At 45.3% G+C, this 20,122-nt stretch overlaps 3 non-coding genes across 3 annotated transcripts; all 3 read left to right on the top strand.

Moving 5' to 3' along the window:
• The first annotated feature begins 6,086 nt into the window (after positions 1 to 6,086).
• TRNAL-CAA (transfer RNA leucine (anticodon CAA)) lies at positions 6,087 to 6,195 on the top strand. Its single transcript has 2 exons — positions 6,087 to 6,124; positions 6,150 to 6,195. It is a non-coding gene; the product is annotated as a tRNA-Leu (tRNA).
• A 543-nt stretch (positions 6,196 to 6,738) lies between these two features.
• TRNAE-CUC (transfer RNA glutamic acid (anticodon CUC)) lies at positions 6,739 to 6,810 on the top strand. The gene has a single exon. It is a non-coding gene; the product is annotated as a tRNA-Glu (tRNA).
• Positions 6,811 to 13,009: 6,199 nt separating this feature from the next.
• TRNAE-CUC (transfer RNA glutamic acid (anticodon CUC)) lies at positions 13,010 to 13,081 on the top strand. The gene has a single exon. It is a non-coding gene; the product is annotated as a tRNA-Glu (tRNA).
• The last annotated feature ends 7,041 nt before the right edge of the window (positions 13,082 to 20,122 follow it).

Raw genomic sequence — 20,122 nt, forward strand, 5'->3', positions numbered from 1 at the left:
TAAACCAGTGGTTTCCAAACATTTTGAGTCATGGACCACTTTTCAGGAAATTCATCACAGAGCACTAATTTTCCCCTAGCACCTATATACTAAACCGAATGACACTAGTATTTTTCTTTCCAATCTCTTCATGGAGCACTAGCTGTTTCGCGGAGCACCAAGTGCTCTGTGGAGCAGTTTGGGAACCACTGTTCTAAACCGCATATGCATAAAAATAAGTATTAAAAGACAATGGTAGCTCAATTGATAAGAAATGTAGTTGATACACTGATGTCCCAACAATCAGGAAATGGTGTATATTGAATATGCAGGCAAAATGCATAAGGTTTTCAAGTTGGATAAGTTATTTTTCCCACAGCACCAATTGTTTCTTTGCTTTTTCTTGTTCTGGTTATTGGAAGGGTCCTCTTTTTGCATACATGCTGGAATTGGACCATGTCGCTTCCGTGCCCTGTACAGCGTCTAGCACCGTGTTGGCGAACCTATGGCACGGGTGCCACTTCCGGCACGCGTAGCCCTTTCTGCCGGCACGCACGGTTCCTCCAAGCCACTGGTCTTTCCGGCTGTGCCCCACCTCGGATGGGGGAGGCTGTAGCCCAGGGGTGGGGAACCTCCGACATGATTGGCGGTGGCCCCCGGACTCTCCCACAGAAGCTGCCGCCATTGCCGCCGCTGGAGCGTGCGCGGCCAGCCAGGCGGGTGGGAGAGCGGGGAACAGAAGCCGAGCGCTCACACTCGGCATGGCCGGAGGCTTCTCCGGCGCCCTCTGGGCCTGTGCGGGCGAAGGGGCATGGCTGGTCGGTGGGTGCGAAGGAGGCGCCCTCTGCCCCACCCTGCTCGCCCCTCACAAGCCTGCTGCCGCGCCCCACTGAGTGGCAAATCCAAGGCAAAACCTCCCATGCATAAATGGCCTCTTTCTTTTTCTGTCTCCCTCTGTCCTTTTCTTTCTCTCCCTTGCTCCATTTCTTTCTCCCTTTCTCTCTCTTTTTCTTTCTTTCTCTCCCTCCCTTCCTTCTCTTTCCCCCTCCCTTCCCTTCTTTCCTTCCTTCCTTCCTTCTTTCCCTCCAGCGGCTTCTCCGGCACCCTCTGGGTCTGTGCGGGCGGAGGGGCGTGCAGTCCTATTCCACCTTTGAAGTGCCCACACGCTATCCTCCAAACACCTTTCCATTTGTCTTGATATGTAGAGAGAAAACACTAAGGAACTAGTTGCCAATCTCCAGGTACTAGCTGGAGATCTGCTATTACAGGTGATCTCCAACCAATAGAGATCAGTTCCCCTGGAAAAAATTGCCACTTTGGCAATTGGACTCTATGGCACTGAAGTCCTTCCCCAAACCCCGCCCTCCTCAGGCGCCACCCCAAAAACCTCCCACTCACGGCGAAGAGGAACTTGGCAACCCTAGCCTCTCCCTCTGGGCCCCCTCTGGGGGTGGTATTCAGGTTAAATTGCCGCATTGGCACTCGGCGATAAATAAGTGGGTTTTTGGTTGCAGTTTTGGGCACTCGGTCTCTAAAAGGTTCGCCATCACTGGTCTAGCACTAAATGAATTTGGACCAGCTCACTACTAAGGGAAAGGGCTTCATGGGAGAAACTGCATATTCACCAGATCCCCATTTGTCAAACCCTCACGCTTTACGCAATCACAGCCATGTCTCAAGCCACCTCTTCTCACCACGCCCCCTTTCCTCAAAGCCACGCCCCTTTCCAATCTCTACCCACCCATACCCATCTCTTTCTCTCTCGCTCTCTCTGATTTCAGCCAATGACTACCTGCCTTCCCGGGCGCTGGCCAATCACAGGCCAGCGCGCAGCGACAGGCGCCGTTGGAGTGTCTTTCCCTCCGTTAGTCGCGCGCCCCTCCTCCCCACCAACCGTTCCGATCAAGCTTCGCCCCGAAGCACGAGACTTCTCGCCGTCAGTGAGTCCATTTTCGTTGGTGCGGAAAGCGCTAATCGTACACTTGCGGGCCCGTTTACTGAGCCAACAAGTGGGGCCCACACCGCAGGCACCGTGGCCCCTTTAAGAGGGAAGATTTATCCCCCGTGCTCCCACCCTTAGCTCACACAGGCGAGGAAGAGCGGCGGAATATGGCAACTGAGGAGAGAGAAATCGTTTTCGCCTTGTGCGCATGCGCAGTTCATCCTGTCATCAGCCGGTAGCTGGCTGGATCCCCGGGTATCATGGGAGTTGTAGTTCACCTGCCCTGAGCTACCGCAGGGCGCTCGGAACTAAAACTTTTTTAGCAGAAAGCGCCTTACGGCTCCCCTTCCGGTCGCTGCAGCACCAGAGAATGATGGAATTCGTAGTTCTCTCCGTAGTGCATGATGGTAGTTGTAGATCTTTTCCCTAATAGATTTCTCTTTGTTTTTCCCAAGTCTGTTTCCATCCCACAAAGAAAAAACAACTGAACAGCATCCTTCCTTAGGTGATCATTCTAACTGAGTAGCCGGGTTAGTCGGTAGCAGCATCTTTCTCTGGGTGAGAAAAGACCACATTCGCCTAAAGATTGCACCCCTTTTCAAACAACCAGTGTTCTTATATAATTTAAATATAGGGAGGTAAAAATGGGAGATACATGGGATTCTCATGGATCCTCTGGGTTGTTGTTTTTTTACATAGAAATCCATCATCATATCACAGATCAACTCCATGTCTATGGACTACGTTTGTTATATTATGTTTTACACTGTTCCGATTGCATTGCTAAATTTTGTAACCTGCCTTGAGTCTCAGTGAGGAAGGTGGACTTTAAAGAAAGTAAATATATAAGTAAATAAATATACAGATAAATAAATATATTGTAAAAAAAAAGACAGCTCCAAAACTTCATAGTGCCTCTGTAGTGCAAAAACATGGATTCAAAGCATAGATTCTCATGATTTTTATATGCTGTCACCCAAAGTCCCCCACCCATTCAGAGGTCATGTCCACCATGGGCTGCATTATAAAATGGGCTGCCAGTGCTTCGTGGCATAACCACAGTGCAAAAACATGGATCAAGACAAGGATCCTCACAGTTTTTATATGGCATCACCTGAAATTCTTTCGAGAGGCAACACTGTAACCATGGACTGCCCTTTAAAAATGTAGATCTGATGCTTCATGGACTGCCCTTTAAAAATGTAGATCTAATGCTTCATTTAAAAATGTTCATCTGATGCTCAGTTGCAAAAATATGGCTCTGAGGCACGAGATCCTCATGGATTTAACAGCAAGTCCCCTGAAACTGGTCATACAATCCAACATTACATGTATCTCCACGGACTGCGCCATAAAAACACAGATCCAGTGCTTCATGTTGCCCAGGGAGAGCAAAAACATGAACTCTTACCTCACAAAATCTACTATCTTATCACACATCTGTCCACACAACTGTGTTGTAAAACTTCATGGTCTTGTCATGGGACAAGAATCATTGCATGGATGTCCCATATATGCTCCCGATTTTTAGACAGCTGCTTTAAACTCCTCCTTTTTGTTTGGCAATCGCTTCAATCAGCTGCTTCGTCACAGCTCTTGTATGCATGAAATTTACACTTCAAATATTATAGATACGTTTTACTCACTGAGTAAAATACTGTTGTGAAGTACAGATCTGTGTGTTTCACAGATGCAATAGTTCTGACAGCTAATTACAGCTGACAGTTCCCCTCACCCCCCAGTTTTCATTCAAATATTCATGGATCCGTTGCTTCAAAATCATGATACAAAATCATAGACGTCAGGCATTACTTCTAATTATGGAGACATCATTTAACCACCACCATTTAACCACCACTCACATTTATGCCATATGGCACTGCAAAAATCATGCATTGAACATATTCAGGCTGTGCTGCAGTACAAGATCTAGGTTCAAGATAAGGATGTTCTTGGATCATTTATCATTTCTTTAGGATGATGGCCCAAATTTATCATAGCCTACACCCATGCCCTCAAAACACTGCATTTCTGCATTCACCTTAAGCTGAATTAAATGGTGGTTATTTGAATTGCAGACGGCTTCAGTAAAAATTTTGAAAACCCATGAAGATGCATGTCTCAGATACATGGTTTTACAAAATGGTGGAGACATGAAGTGCTGAATCTGTGTTTTTTGTGGTACATACCATGTGACTTGACAGTAAACTGTGAAGGGTTCCATGTAAAAATTGGCAAGATCTATGAGGACCCATGTTTTGAATCTGTGATGTCACACCACTGTAGAGCTGCAGAGCACTATATTTTATGTGTGTGTATAGCAGTACATGGATGCAGGTGTGATTTGATTTGAATTTCAGGAAAATTCTATAAATATTGTGAGGCTCCATGTTTTTATTTTTTTATTTACATTATTTTTAGCCCACCTTTCTTTCTGAGACTCAATGTTACAATGTTAATGCAATCTGTAGGGTGTTACATCGTATAAGCAATGTAGTAGGACTAGGAATTGCAGAAATTTGAAATGGAGCTGTTGTCTGAACAAAGCTTACGTATTAAACATAAGACGTTAAGCAATGCAGAACATTATATTACATCAGAAGATGCACAGGGCATTTTCCTGGAACAATGTTATGATGTAGCCCTGTTTCCTTTATAAAAAAGGCCCTCCTGAACAACTCTGTTTTACATAGTTTTCGAAATGCCAGAGGTATGAGAGCCTTCCTTACCTCCTCAGGCAGGCCATTCCACAATGTGGGGGCCACTGCAGAGAAGGCATCTGTATGGCACTTGTTGATTTTGCCCATCTGCAGGGTGGCACCTGCAGGAGGCCCTGCTCAGATGAGCAAAGTTGTTGTGGTAAGGTATAGGTGGAGAGGCAGTCTTGCTGATATGAGGGTCCAATTGGTGTGCATGCTGTGCCTAGCTCCTGATAATAATGGACCTGTGGTATTCTGCAAAGCACCAGAGGTTACAAGGCATTTATGTAATCACTTGTAGCTACTCCAGAGTTTTACAAAATAGTAGTAACATCAAAGGTTCAATTAAATTGCAAACTTGTATTACAGCATACAAATAATGAGCAAACGCAAAAAGCAAAAGTGTTGATAATATAAACATATCATTTCTGATGATAACTACAGTAAGTCCCATGTAACCTGTTGTAAATAAGTTGTATGTTATTATTGTGTGATATTTGTACTAGTTTTTGTGGACTGCACAAAATGGGCTCTAAAGCAGAGTGAGTAGTTTAGGTTGTTTATTTGTACTGTCTATTTAAATTGTCTCCTATCTAATTCCCCTCCCCCAATGGATTATGACCTCATTTTCTCATTTGCAGCTTATCATTTGCAGAGGAACCCCCTCCTCCCCACCTCCTTACTACATTTTGTTCCTCAGTGGAAGGGCAGGCAGAATTAGCATGTAAACTGAGAGAGAGAGCTGGAACTTGATTTTACTGTCTGGACTATCCGTGTAATAATTGCAGCTAGAAAATTTTTTTTTCTTACAGGTAAATCACAGAAATTTTGCATAAATAAATATGCAATTTTGCATAAATAAATACATGTTGCATAAACAAATATACCAAATTAGATTTCTTGCACCATATTTCTAGATTTCTTGCACTAATCATTGCCGATCTCACCCTAAACAGCTGAAATAGTAAAATAACGATTGCGATGTAATTTTGCATAAATAAATATGTAAATAAGTTAAACAACGATTGCAATGTATTTTTGCGTAAATAAATATGCAAAATTACATTGCAATCGTTATTTTACTATTTCAGCTGTTTAGGGTAAGATCAGCAATGATTAGCGCAAGACATCCAGAGCACCGGGGGAGACTGACACGTAACCTGCGTGACATGTGGATGGGTTCTAGGCATTATTGTGGTTTTTAGCAAGAGAGTCATGAAGGACGGGCGATTGATCGTACGAGGCGAATGAGGAAAGCCACTTCTCGTTGAGCGCCCTTGTTCTTCCCGGTTTAGCGGAGTGGGGGGGGGGGATGATCTCAAGGGAGAGTTTTATGTGCTGGTTTTATCTCTACGTGGAAATGTGTTTGGCTGGTGCGAACGTTTGGGAGTGAGAAATGAGCTGCGCAGCAAAAGCGAAGAGCTGCCGTAATTAGGTCGCTTTGCTGAACATGGCTTTGTGTGAGTGTCAGGATGGCCGAGTGGTCTAAGGCGCCAGACTCAAGGCTTCTACCTTCCCAGCTCTGGGTGTTCTGGTCTCCGTATGGAGGCGTGGGTTCAAATCCCACTTCTGACACATCCTTTTTTTTTTTCCCCTTTCCGTTTTTTTCCCCCTCCTGTGCCTGTCCACTTATTTAGTTAAAGTTCAAAGTGAATAAACTAGAAATTTCAAGAGAAAACCTCCCTAAAAAAATCTTCATATGTTTTCTTCCCACCCCCGATTTTTGTTTTCGATTCTTTTGAAGCTTACCTTCTGTCATTGTAAAGTTTCCCAGTAGTACTTTAAGAGTGTTTTATAAAATAGAAACTTAAACAAAGGTGCGATGGGATTGTTTTCGTTTTAAAACTGAATTTCAGAGCTGCAAAGCGGCTGTGCTTCTGGTACAATTTGGTTTACCGACGAAAAGCAGCTTCTACTTCCGCAGTGTTTTCTTTGCTGGAGAATATACTTTATTCAACTGGTTTGCATAATACATTTGAACGGAGTTTTATTTAACTGCAAGTTTGACTTTTTAAAAAAGCGAATTTATTTATTTACGTTGTACTTTTTAGTATATTTGTTATAGGAAAGCTGCTCAAATACATTGTATAGATCAGTTTAGAGAATCTCACTGCAGCTTCCCTGGTGGTCTAGTGGTTAGGATTCGGCGCTCTCACCGCCGCGGCCCGGGTTCGATTCCCGGTCAGGGAAAGTGTTTTTTGCACTCTCAAACTTTTCAAAGTATTCTGTCGATTGACATGTACTTCACACATCCCCATTTGCTTTCTGAAACGTTGCATGCTAATGGTATATTTTAGTCAGAGAAGAAAAACTGGTAAAACAATACTATGTACAGAATTACAATTGTTTGTATGATGGGAACAATACATTTCTGTTTAAACTGAGCTGAATTGAATTTGATGCTTTGGTTGGTCTTGAATATCAATTTGTTCGAAATTGTTTTATAGATTTTTTTGTCATGAGAAAACTCAAGTTATTTACAATGCAACGAAAATTATTAATAAAACTATTGTAAGTGCTGCCAATTCTTTTCTTCACTTCAAAAGTTCATTTTCCACATTAGCCACTTTGTACTGCCTAGAGAACTGTTTCCTCATCTGTAGTGCACTAAGTATCCAGCTAAATTCTCCTAAAATCGACTTTTTCTTAAACTGCTTTTGCCTTTAAATTGAGATCCATGGGAGAAGAACTGAAATTCTACGTGTATCTTAAATTTTGCAAAATTTGAAAATACGATGGAAATGTTTTCACCAGTGATTCATTGGTGTAACGCTTAGCCAATTATACCTACACTAATAGTCACAAAACCCCCAAAGGTTTCAAAATTCTGCAGATGTGTAGGATTCACTGGGAACCAGCCTGTGAGAAAAAAGGGCAACATGGATTTCCCCTTTTAATTCTCTCTCGCCTGTTCTTAACATTCTCTGCTCTGGGGGTGTTTTCTATCCTCCATAGGCCATTTTTGAGGCTCCGCCCCTTTCTTCTTGTCACTGAAGAGCCAGAGCCAGCAAGGGGCACTCCCCTGGGCCCTCCAGCTCACTTTCCCCCCTCCCCCCAGTAGGTAGGAGCCACGGAAGAACCTGAGTGATGGCCTAGCTCCCATCTGACAAGTGACATCTGACCACACCCACCAGGACATGGTCTGCAGAAGGCTCCAGAAGCCGCCCTTGAGCCAGGGCCGTCTTAACAGCCTTATGGGCCCCTGGGCAAACCAGTGTGCTGGGGCCCCTACGACAACCACTCACAGGAATAAAAAGTTTAGTATAGTCTAGACTACTGTGTAGTAGTATTTATTCATGGCAAGTCACTTAACATACACAGATTAGCCTAGGGCCCCTATGCTCATGGGGCCCCCGGGCAAGTGCCCATCGGGCCCATGCGTCAAGATGGCCCTGCCAGGGAGACCAAGCATGGTGTGATTGCTCCAAGTGGAACCTACTCTGGTCAAACAGCTGAGCAGCGGTGGTGCCCATTAGGAACCACAGCTGCCGACTTGTCTTCCAGGGGCAGCAGCCATAAGAACATAAGGAAAGCCATGCTGGATCAGGCCAAGGCCCATCAAGTCCAGCAGTCTGTTCACACAGTGGCCAACCAGGTGCCTCTAGGAAGCCCCCAAAGGAGATAACTGCAGCAGCACCGTCCTGCCTGTGTTCCACAGCACCTAATATATTCGGCATGCTCCTCTGATCCTGGAGTACTCTCCTCCAGCTCTCTGGCAAAGGAGCAGAGGGGAGAGAAGGAGGAACCATGCAGACACCGAGAAATGTGCCAAGGGAAGGAAGAGTGCCCAAACCTTGTGGGGCAGGGCAATCCATCCAGAGAGGTTCGGCAGAAGTGGCTGAGCGCAATCCGCTGACAAGTCAGGGACTGGCAATACTTGATTGCAATTCTGTTAAAACACTAAGGCACAGCTCCTTCAAAAGGAGCGACTCATGAAAAGGTAAGGATACCTCCATCCAGACAAGTAGCTTTCTAAAACCCCTGAAAGCTTATTGCTCAAATTTATTATACCTTTGCAAGGCCAAACTAAAACAGATGACCAGCAGAGTCATGATGAAATTTTGGGATAGAAGGTCGTTTCCTGGCTCATGGGTTCAGTGGGGTTTTTTTGTTTTTTTGTTTTAAACAGGCAGTATCATCTGAAGAGGGCCTCCCACAAGACCAGACTCTAGTTACCTAGCTGTACCATTGTACCACTGAACTGAGGCTATCATATTTTGGTCACATTATGAGAAGACAAGAGTCACTGGAAAAGACAATCATGCTAGGAAAAGTTGAGGGCAGCAGGAAAAGAGGAAGACCCAACAAGAGATGGATGGACTCCATAAAGGAAGCCACAGCCCTCAATTTGCAAGATCTGAGCAAGGCTGTCAAAGATAGGACATTTTGGAGGACATTGATTCATAGGGTCGCCATGAGTCGGAAGCGACTTGACGGCACTTAACACACACCCCACTGAACCTGCTAAAATTATGATTGACTAGTTTCTTGGACAATAAAAAGTCTGTTAATGAAAAAAGAGCTAAATGAGGTTTTCAAAAATACTTTATTTTTTCACATTAAATACATAATGTAGGAATTTTTCAGTCTGACAAAATTAAGGGCCAGTAACATACTCTCAGCCTAACATATCTCATAGGGCTGTTGTGTGGATAAAATGGAAAACCGGATAATTATATAAGTCACTCGGGGTCCCCACTGGAAAAAAACGGTGGATATAAATCATGTAAATAAATAAATATAAATACAGGTTATATATCTCACAAAACAGTGTATTTACATGTAAAAAAGTTAATATAAATAATCCAAATCTGTATTGGAAACCAAATTTTTGTGCAATACATTCAACTGCTAGTCTCCATATATTGGAGAAAAAAATACTTTGCACCACCTGCCAGGATTGTAAATCTATTTAAGAGATACATTTCCAATTACCGGCAGCATAGTCAAGCTTCGCAACTGGATCGTAGGCAGGAATAGGTCACAGTCGCATCCAGTGTAACAATGGTAGCTTGGCTGCAATGAAGGCTGAAGCCACCCAATAGGGATGCTCGCTGTAGTGCCCTCATTTGTATGCTATTGTCTGTAATTCACCGTGCTCAGCAAAACTCTGGAGACATTCGAAGGCAGGGCCCTAGAGAGACAAGAGATCAACATGGCTGCCAGGCACCAAGGCAACAATGAAACCAAGAGGATGAAGAAAAAGAAGCCCCAGAAGAAGGGTCAGCAGGCCAGAAAGAAACAGAAGAGGCTCCAGCCTAAGAAGCAGAAAAGGTGCCAGGCCATGAAGGTGGGGAGCCGGACAGTGCTGAACATCTCTTCCCCACGGATTGTTGCCTCCAAGATCCTGGGGAGCATGCCAAAGGTGCGCATGGAAACCAAGGCCAAGAGGCTGATGAAAACTTTGCTGATGGATGTGTATGAGCACATGTCAAAAGAAGTGGAGAGCCTGAGCCAAAATGACAAGTCATCCACCATCAACCCCATGGTTGTGCGAGCACTCTTCCAGGAGGTCATGACCAGGCAGCTGGCCGAGCATTCATCTGAGCCCGCCAGCAGCGAAACTCCTGCTGCATAAAATAATGTCCCTCCCCTTTCCCCAAGAAGGGAGAACCCGAGATCTTTTTAGAATATTCTTTAGTCTATGCAGGAAGTCTTGGAATCTGCCCTTCGTAAGCCCCCAACCTCACCCCAACAACACTTATTGCAACACCATCTGGATACCTCTGGGATGCTCTGAAGGCCCATCACCACACTGCTGAGCCTGAACTACCTGGCCAGTGGAAGGGAAACAGCTCTTGGGGCACATGGAGCAGATGGGCTGAGGAACTTCCCTCCCTCCACACCAGAAACAGCCAAGGCTAAGCAGAGAGAGAATATCACACAAGAAAGAACTGCTCATGAGGTGATTTTCAAAAGGAAAAAGCAGCAGCATTTATTATCTTTCTTTTCAATAAATCAGGGTTGTTGGCAGATTTTATTCCTGGAAGTTTCTGGGTTGCTTTTGTTCTGTGGAAGGGTGTTTAGCCATTGCCAACCTAGGTTGACCACAGCCGTCAGTTTGCAAGACCTGAGCAAGGCTGTTAATGATAGGAAGTTTTGGAGGACATTGATTCATAGGGTCGCCATGAGTCGGAAGCGACTTGACAGCGCTTAACACACACAACCTAGACAAGACAAAATGTTGCCTAACGAAGGGTCTCAAATAGAATCATAATGACGAGCTGATGACCTCTTAGGTGTTTCTTGTTCTTCATTTCCCACAAGAGATTTGCAACGCTGATAACAGGAAAACTCTGATGCAGCCCATCCCCCTTCTACATAGGGGGGAAAATTGCAGTCACCGATTGTATCTGTTGTTGTCACTGGAGATTGCTGCTAATGACAAGGTGCTGTGCAGAATATAAACATGGCTCAAGTCACCGGCCAGAGAATTTACCAAACGTCCAAGGGCTTCTTAATGTTAGAACAGACAAGTGCAAAAACAAAGCAAAATGTACTTTCTAAAAAAAGAACATATCCTTATTTTTCCATATCACCCCCTCTAGACAGCTTGGTAGTAGCGGGACGGCCTGATTTCCGGGAGTGATGGATGGCATGCCTAGTAGTCCTTTATGTTATCTGAAGTAGTGAGCTGTGGCTCACCAAAGCTCACACCCTGCCAGAAATGTGGTCAGTCTTTAAAATGCTACTCTTGCTGTTTTCTAGCCTTTATGGTGTATTTGTATGGGCCTTTGTTCCAACCAATGGGCAGGTCAGAGAGAGCTTCCCCTAGGCTTGCCAACCTCCAGGTACTAGCTGGAGATCTCCTGCTATTACAACTGACCTCCAGCCGATAGAGATCAGTGCATCTGGAGAAAATGGCCACTTTGTCAACTGGACTGTATGGCATCAAAGTCCCTCCCCCAACCCCGCCCTCCTCAGCCTCCACCCCCAAATACCTCCCGCCGGTGGCGAAGAGGGACCTGGCAACCCTAGCTTCCCCCAAGACCACGGTTACACAACCCGGATAACCTACCAATTCCCCCCCCCCCCCTTTGAATGCCTGGCCCTCATATAAGATCATAGCCAGGGACAGCAGGTGGAAGATCTGGTTGCAGGCCGGGTTGGGAGGCCTGGTTTGGGCTCTGAGAGGGGCGGCTGAAAGAAAGAGGCTCCGCGTGGAAGCAGGACCGGAAGAAGATCTCCCGCGAACGGCAAAGCGATGGCAGTCACGTGGGGCATCTGCGTTCCCAACCCCGGACCGGAAGCAACGGTGATTGGCTAGAATCCTGTTGGCTAGACTCCTGATTGGCTAGAATCGTGCCGTTCTGCCTGTCCTCTCCGGGTGGGCCGAAGGCTTGGAAGGCCTCTGGCGGAGGCTTCTTGCTCCGCGCCTCCGTTTTTGCGCACACTCCCGTGGGACAGAAGGGGAGCCGCCGCCGCCGCTGTGCGCCATCCTACGGGTGTTGCCCTTTTGCTTTCCGCCGCTATGCCGCCCAGATGACCGGATCTCGGCGGTCTCCCATTGATGCACTGGAGGTTTTGCCTGGGATCTGCCGCTCTCCAGATGCACATTTCCCCCATCCGAATTCTCAAAACTTCGCATGGGGGGGGGGGCTTATTTTTGGCCATTGGTGCACTGGAGGTTTTGCCTTGGATTTTGCCGCTCTCTAGATGCACATTTTTTTTCTGAACCGAATTCTCCGAACTCTGCACGGGGGGCTTATTTTTGAGTTTTTTAGAATTCGGATGGGGGGAAATGTGCATCTAGAGAGCGGCAAATCCCAGGCAAAACCTCCCGTGCAGGGTCAGACCGTGACCCTTCCATAGAAATCTTCTTGTTTATCCGAAACCTGCTCCACCCGGCACAGCCGGATAAATAAAATAACAAAATAATATTTATCTGCAAGAGGACAGAAAGAACGTGGGGGGAGGGGGGGGCTTTCCACAAATAACTTTCCAGAATATGTCAACTGGAACATCGTGTTTGCCTGGTTTCCACAACAAGTTTGTCTTGTAGGTGTTGGTGGAGAAAAGAGTTGAATCGAAGAGCGAGAGTATATTCAAAGCTTCAGCTTTGGAAATGCAACCGTTGACAGCATTTGACCCAGCTAGGAAAGGAAAGAGGAAGGCACTGGCAAACCACCTCTGTTAGTCTCTTGCCATGAAAACCCCAAAAAGGGGTCGCCGTAAGTCGGCTGCGACTTGAAGGCACTTTACACACACAGGAAAGGGAGTGTCCAGTTTTATGTTTGTTGTTCTGGGGAAAAGACGCCAAGGTTTGGCCGGAAGTCAACATCATACAATCGATGAATCCTAAATGCACAGCATGAGAATAGTCTATACAAATTGCTGAAACAACTAAAGAGTAGATATAGAAAGCAGTCTGGAAGGGTTTCGTACAGCTTCCCTGGTGGTCTAGTGGTTAGGATTCGGCGCTCTCACCGCCGCGGCCCGGGTTCGATTCCCGGTCAGGGAAATACTGTTTTCTTCCGCTGCAAAATAAAGGGTTTCAATTTGCCTCTTGCAAAGCAGATGTAATGTTTCAATACGTTTAATTTAGCTGACCCTTTGTCACTTCCAAAGGCTGTGCCTTTCAGCACTCTAGAAAGCAAACTATTCATACTAGATATAGCCATCATACTGGATACAGAAATCAAACGAATTGCATGGTGGAAATAAAAAAAAAAAGTATACAGAAAGATAATCTTCTCTTAAATGTGTGTTAGTTTTGGCTATTAGCTTTCCATTATAGGTAGTTTAAATCAAATACATCTTAAAAAAAAAGAAAAGCTTCTGAAAAGTAGTATGCTAGAAATGTGGTATTTAATACTTTGGATCAAGGAAGGCCAAGATGGAACTTTAGAATAAAGGAGCTTAGGAGACAAACGAAGAGATAAGTTAAAAAATTTCACATATTTTTAATGTAAGAATCTTTTTCACTGCATTTTAAACTATTGATCTTTCTGAAGAAGTGAGTTGTGACTCATGAAGACTCACACTGAAATACATGTCACGAAGTTTTCAAGGTGCTACTAGACTTTTGTCTTTTTTTGCCGTCACAGCTCTGATAGTTCTGCTCAACATTTTATTTGTTCTTGCTCCATTTCCTCACTGCTCTCTTTCTGTTGCAAAAGAGGACCTTTTCCCACCTGCAGTGCTTTATCGCTGTTATTCCCTTCACTTCCACTGCATGCCAGTCAGTAGACAATGAGCAATGCCTGGCAATATTTGAAATCTGACAGACATGCAAAATTTTATTTGAGGAGTTTGACATTTCAGCAAAACACTCCATTTAATTAATACTTCATAGAACCTCGTGAAAACCACATTTGTGGGCACCTCTGCCTTAGATGAAATGATTCAAAATTAAGGTTGCCCACCTCCAAGAAGACAAAAGTAATGACTACAGGAGAATTACACAACTTTAAGGTTGACGATGAGGAAACTGAAATTGTTGAAGACTTTCTATTCCTTGGTTCCATCATCAGCCAAAAGGGAGGCAGCAGCCAAGAAATCAGAAGGAGATTGAGACTGGGAAGGGCAGCCATGAAGGAGCTGGAAAAGATTCTGAAGCGTAATGATGTGTCACTGGCAACCAAGATCAGGTTAATTCATGCCATCGTATTCCCTATTACTATGTATGGGTGTGAGAGCTGGACAATGAAGAAAGCTGATAGGAAGAAAGTAGATTCCTTTGAAATGTGGTGTTGGAAGAGAGTGTTACGGATACCCTGGATCGCCAAAAAAACAAATCAGTGTGTTCTAGATCAAATCAAGCCTGAACTGACCCTAGAAGCTAAAATGACTAAACTGAGGCTGTCGTACTTTGGACACATTATGAGAAGACAAGAGTCACTGGAAAAGACAATCATGCTAGGAAAAGTTGATGGCAGCAGGAAAAGAGGAAGCCCCAACAAGAGATGGATTGACTCTATAAAGAAAGCCACGGCCCCCAATTCGCAAGACCTGAGCAAGGCTGTTAAGGATAGGACACTTTGGAGGACGTTTATTCATAGAGTCGCCATGAGTCGGAAACGACTTGATGGCACTTAACACACACACACACCCCTCCAGGTGGTGCCTGGAAATCTCCTGGAATTACAGTTGCTCTCCTGGTGACCCATATCAGTTCCTCTGGAGAAAATAACTGCTTTGGTGTGTGAGTGCGGTGTGTGTGTGTGGACTCTGGCATTATACTGCATTGAGATTCCTCCCTTCACCAAACCCTGCCCTCCCCAGGCTCCACCTCCAAGTTTCCAGGGATGTCCCAACCTGTACTAGGCCATCCTAAATCTCTGAGTTTTGTAAGTAGAAAAAAATTAAAAAGCGCTACTGAAAATGGTATGGGGAGGCAGGATCGGGTTGCCAGGTTCCTCTTCGTTATTGGCAGGAGGTTTTTGGGACGAACCCTGAGGAGGGTGGGGTTTGGTGAGGGGCGGGACTTCAATGCCATAGAGTCCAATTGCCAAAGCGGCCATTTTCTCCAAGGGAACTGATCTGTCGGCTGCAGATCAGTTGTAATAGCAGGTCTCCAGCTACCACCTGGAGGTTGGCAACCCTAAGGAGAGAGGAGGCTGACCTCCACCCTCCAGACTGGTGCCTGCCCAGGAACGGAGGTAGTGATGCCTACCCTGCAACAGGTCCATCCTTGGGTGGGTTGGCTGTTTTCTGGCAGAGAAGGCAGTGGGGGGTTCTGACCCTGTTGCCAGAGAATCATAGAAAGCTGTATCTTTTTTGGGGGGGGATTGCCATTGGTGAGAAATAACTCTTTGGCTGCCAAAAGGCAAATGAGCCAAATAATAGACTGGAAATTCTCTTGTACTGCCTGTTTACAGGGAGGGACCTTTGCATTGGGTGTGAGGGTGGGATTGGCATTGATGGGAAAGAAATATTTGTGCAAAGGCAAAGGGGAGCAGACAGGAGTTTCTCCTGCACCGCTCATTTGCAGACCACTCCTGACACACCCATCCTTGCTGCTTGGTCTCCTGGGATTTCTTTACAGACCCGGTGCCTGAACCATTTACAGGTGGGAGGTTCGTTGCCAGTGTCACATCTGAGGTGAGACACATCACCTAACCCTAGAGCAGCACAGAAAACATCAAAGGAAAAAAGGAGACACCAAAGAGCACATAACAGAGGTTGATTTTGACCCATCAACCTCTGGGTTATGGGTCTAGCATGTTCCTACTGTACCAACTCTGCTGGATGGAAAAAATACTCTGCAAGAACTTCTCAGTCTGCTTTCTCAGCCCGCTGTTTGCTGCCCAACTGTGCTTCCTGGAGATGCAAGACGTGCCAGGTCTCTGTGAACCAAAAGGGTGGTGGTTTGAGTGCGTCAAGGGATGTTCCTGGCCATGCCCCACCCTTGAGATAGCTGAGTGCAGACTATGGACTACTAATTCAATGCCCTCTACACCTGTGGGACCTTGTCCTGTCCTCTTTTTTGCCCAGAGGGGTTTTAAATAATCAGACACATTCTATACAAAAAACCCCAACAGAAAGAACAAGGGTGCACTTCTAAAAATAATAGTAAATTATATAATTTATTCCAACTGCAGAGCACAGAGCATTTATTCCAACTGCAGAGCGCAAACATTTCTGGCTGCAGTAGTAAACAGGTGTTAAAGTTGCTCTGCATGCAGCATTCTTGGAAGTCCATTACAGAGCAGAAGAAAAACATTTGTCAGCTCTGGGTATTTAGCACTACAGGGCTTGTGCCTTGATGCATTCTGACTGATGACTTAGATGGCTGGATTTGCGGCTGAAGCTTTCCCAGATCGCCCTCCTCCTTTGTGGATTCTTCTCTGATGTCTTACAAGTTCTCTGTTGCAGAAAAATTCTTTCCCACAGTCTGTGCAGTGGTACGACCTCGGTGCCCTGCGGCATCTAACAAGGGCTGTGTTGCCCCCAAAGCTTTCCACTGCTGCCAGCGTTGCCTCCTTCAGATGCAACCTCTGGTGGCGTGCCAGATGGGAGCTGACATTGAAGCACTTCCTGCACTCAGGACATTCGAATGGCTTCTCTCCTGTATGGATTCTATGATGCCGCACCAGAGCCGACTTAAAGCTGAAGCTTTTCTCACACTCAGGGCAGCCGTAGGGCTTCTCTCCCGTGTGGCTTCTGCGGTGGTGAATTAAGTGCGAGATCTGGGTGAACTTTTTCCCACAGTCCGAGCACGCGTAGGGTTTCTCTCCAGTGTGGATCCTCTGATGCTGAATGAGGTGGCTGCTTTCCATGAAGCTTTTCCCACATTCAAAGCATTTAAAGGGTTTCTCTCCTGTGTGGAATTTCCTATGTCTTCTAACAGCTGATGCATTTAAAAGTCCCTTCCCACAATCCAGGCACTTCAAAAGGTTCCCGTCCAGGTTGATTCTGTTGTGTGTTTGGTGTCCCAGATGCTGTTGCTTGCTTTCCCCACAAAGAGTGCCTGTGTTTTCATTGCCACCGTTGTCTTTCCAAGCCTTAGACCCCTCATAACACTGAGCAGGCCTCCCCTGTGCCTTCCTTTGCCTCGCTGATCTACGCAGAGAGTAAATCTTTATTGTCTCTCCCCATTTAGAACTGTTGGATGTTGCTGTTGTGAGGCCAGCTTTCTGAGCATTCTCCTCCCTGTTCTTACTCATCATCCATGCGATTGCTAGGGGGAGGAGGGGGGAAGAAAACAAGAACTATAGTTATTTATTTTTAAAATCTGCACACCGCTCTTCGAACCGCTCAAAACAGTGAAACACTAATCTAAAAATAAAGGCATAAAAAGGTCAAGCAAAATGTAATGAGCACACAACGTCTCCTGAAACCTTATTACACTGTAAGAATGGGAACCCTAAATCAAATGCCTGCTAGAAAAGTAGGTTTACATCCTTTCCGGAACCCTAGTCAAGATGTGGTTATCAGAGGGCTGAATTCACTGGAGTGGTTCTGTAGACAGAAGGATTTCTCCCCTCCCCTCTCCCACTGTTGCCCAAAACAGCATTTTGGGCTGCAGTGGGAAGGGGGAGGCAAGAAATGTTGTGGTGAATCCAAGAGAACCTCCCCAGGTAGGAGGTTCCAAAACTGAAGAGCTATCCCCAGGGAGGCCCTGCTTCTAGTTGCTACTGTCCTTGCTATAGCAGACCATACACTGGAGTCTGTTGTGGTGAGAGTCTAAGATTAAGAGGCTTATTAGGGCATAAGCCTCAATGGCATAGACCCCCCTTCACCAGATACATGAATCCTGCATCAGCAGATGTGTGAATACCACACACACGGCAAGGGTTGTAAAAGGCTATGAAATGTACGAAGCAAACAATCTATGCAAACTCAATAGTATAGTATATAGTATATATACTATAGTCTATAAAGATAATGATCATTCACAATGCTGGTAATAATCTCTATTATATTCTCAGCAAACACAGTCTTCTTTGTTACAGCCTTTTAACCCCATGGGTTACATGTATTGGTTATCCTTGCATCCCACCTCCTTAAATATACCCTAACGTAAAGATTTGATTTTCTTTTTCAAAGAGTCATATTTGATTCTGTACAGAGCTACATTTGACTGAGGAGCGGTGGGGTTGCAGAGCCCCGCTAGATTACTAAAGTCACAGAATCTTTGGGCAAGACTACAAATTACCAGTCCCTTAACAATGTAAACATTTAACAGCAGAGGTTAGAGAGAGAGCATGGAGGATTCTTGTAGGTTTGCCAGCTCAAGAGACAAAAAAACCCCAGGACAGGACATTTGAGTTAAGAAAGATCCCCCTGAGGAAGCGTATGAAAAAACGCGTAGGGGCAATTTAATTCTTAAATATTTTCCCCTTGCACCAATTGCTGTTTTTTTGTCTCTGCTTGGTTTGGTGAGGACCTCTTTAGTTTGCCAGCTCAGACTTGGGAAATTCTTGGGGACATTGCCTCGGGAGGGAGGTGTCTGGAGAGGACAGTTTGCTCAGCATAGATGTGACACTATGCAGTCTGTCTCCGGAAGCTGCCACTTGTTCCAGGAGGAACATCCATTCTCTTTAGTACGGACCTCGATTCTAATCCCGGGAGAACTGCAGGTCCCACCTTAAGGTTGGTAACTAGGGTTGCCAGGTCCCTCTTCACCCCTGGGGGGGAGGTTTTGGGGCGGAGCCTGAGGAGGGCAGGGTTTGGGGAGGGGAGGGACTTCATTGCCATAGAGTCCAATTGCCAAAGCGGCCATTTCCTCCAGGTGAACTGCTTTCTATCGGCTGGAGATCAGTTGTAATAGCAGATCTCCAGCTAATACCTGGAGGTTAGCAAATACAAAACAGCAGAAAAACAAGCATTCAATAAATGCAAAGAATGTCTTTGTTCGATTTAGGCATACAGTTAACATACAATTGTATAATCATTGTCTGTGCAATATTATGCAGGATAAATCATAAACAACTTGTGATTTATCCTGCATAATATTGCACAGACAATGATTATATAATTGTATGTTAACTATATGCCTAAATCACAAGTTTTATCCTGCATAATATTGCACAATGATTATATAATTGTGTGTTAACTATATGCCTAAATCACAAGTTGTTTATGATTTATCCTGCATAATATTGCACAATGATTATATAATTGTATGTTAACTACATGCCTAAATCACGTTGTTTATGATTTATCCTGCATAATACTGCAGACAATGATTATAGAATTGTATGTTAACTATATGCCTAAATCACAAGTTGTTTATGATTTATCCTGCATAATATTGAACAGACAATGATTATAGAATTGTATGTTAACTATATGCCTAAATCACAAGTTTTATCCTGCATAATATTGCACAATGATTATATAATTGTATGTTAACTACATGCCTAAATCACAAGTTGTTTCTGATTTATCCTGCATAATATTGCACAGACAATGATTATAGAGTTGTATGTTAACTACATGCCTAAATTGAACAAAGCCAGACTTTGCATTTATGGAATGCTTGTTTTTTTCTGCTATGTTGTATTTGCTAACTAACTGTCTAGCAGGCTAACCTTTATTGACCTAATACCTGGAGGTTGGCAACCCTATTGGTAACCCTCGAAGCTTTGGCTTGTTGGGACTTCTGTTTGCCCTACCGACAAGGGAAGGGACAAACGCCCCTGCCAGCTTTGTGGGGGTGGTTTCCCAAGCCTCACCCCCCGGCCTCTGCCCCGTGCTTGGAGGCGGGGCTGCTCCTGGAGATGCGGCCCTCCCTTCAGCGCCTTGCCGTTGGCAGCTCTCCCGCGGCGGGCGATTGCAGCGCAGGAGCCCAGGGACTTTTGCACGGGACAGGGTCACGCAACAACCTCTGACCCAGGAAGTGCAACGTCCCCGCAGCAGCCGGGGTGGAAAGTTCCCTCCGTCCCAGGTTTCCACTGCCAGAGCCCTCTGGTGGCTTTGACTACCCGGGTTTAGCTCTGCCTAACAGTTGGGTTAAGAGATGGATGGGCTCAGGAAAGCCGTGGTTCCCAACCTTTTTTTGACCAGGGACCACTAGGACTTTTTGGTTCGGCGCAGGGACCCCAAGGTTCAAAAT

This window comes from Euleptes europaea, chromosome 1 (assembly GCF_029931775.1).
Source record: "Euleptes europaea isolate rEulEur1 chromosome 1, rEulEur1.hap1, whole genome shotgun sequence".
NCBI classification, from domain to species: Eukaryota; Metazoa; Chordata; class Lepidosauria; order Squamata; family Sphaerodactylidae; genus Euleptes; species Euleptes europaea.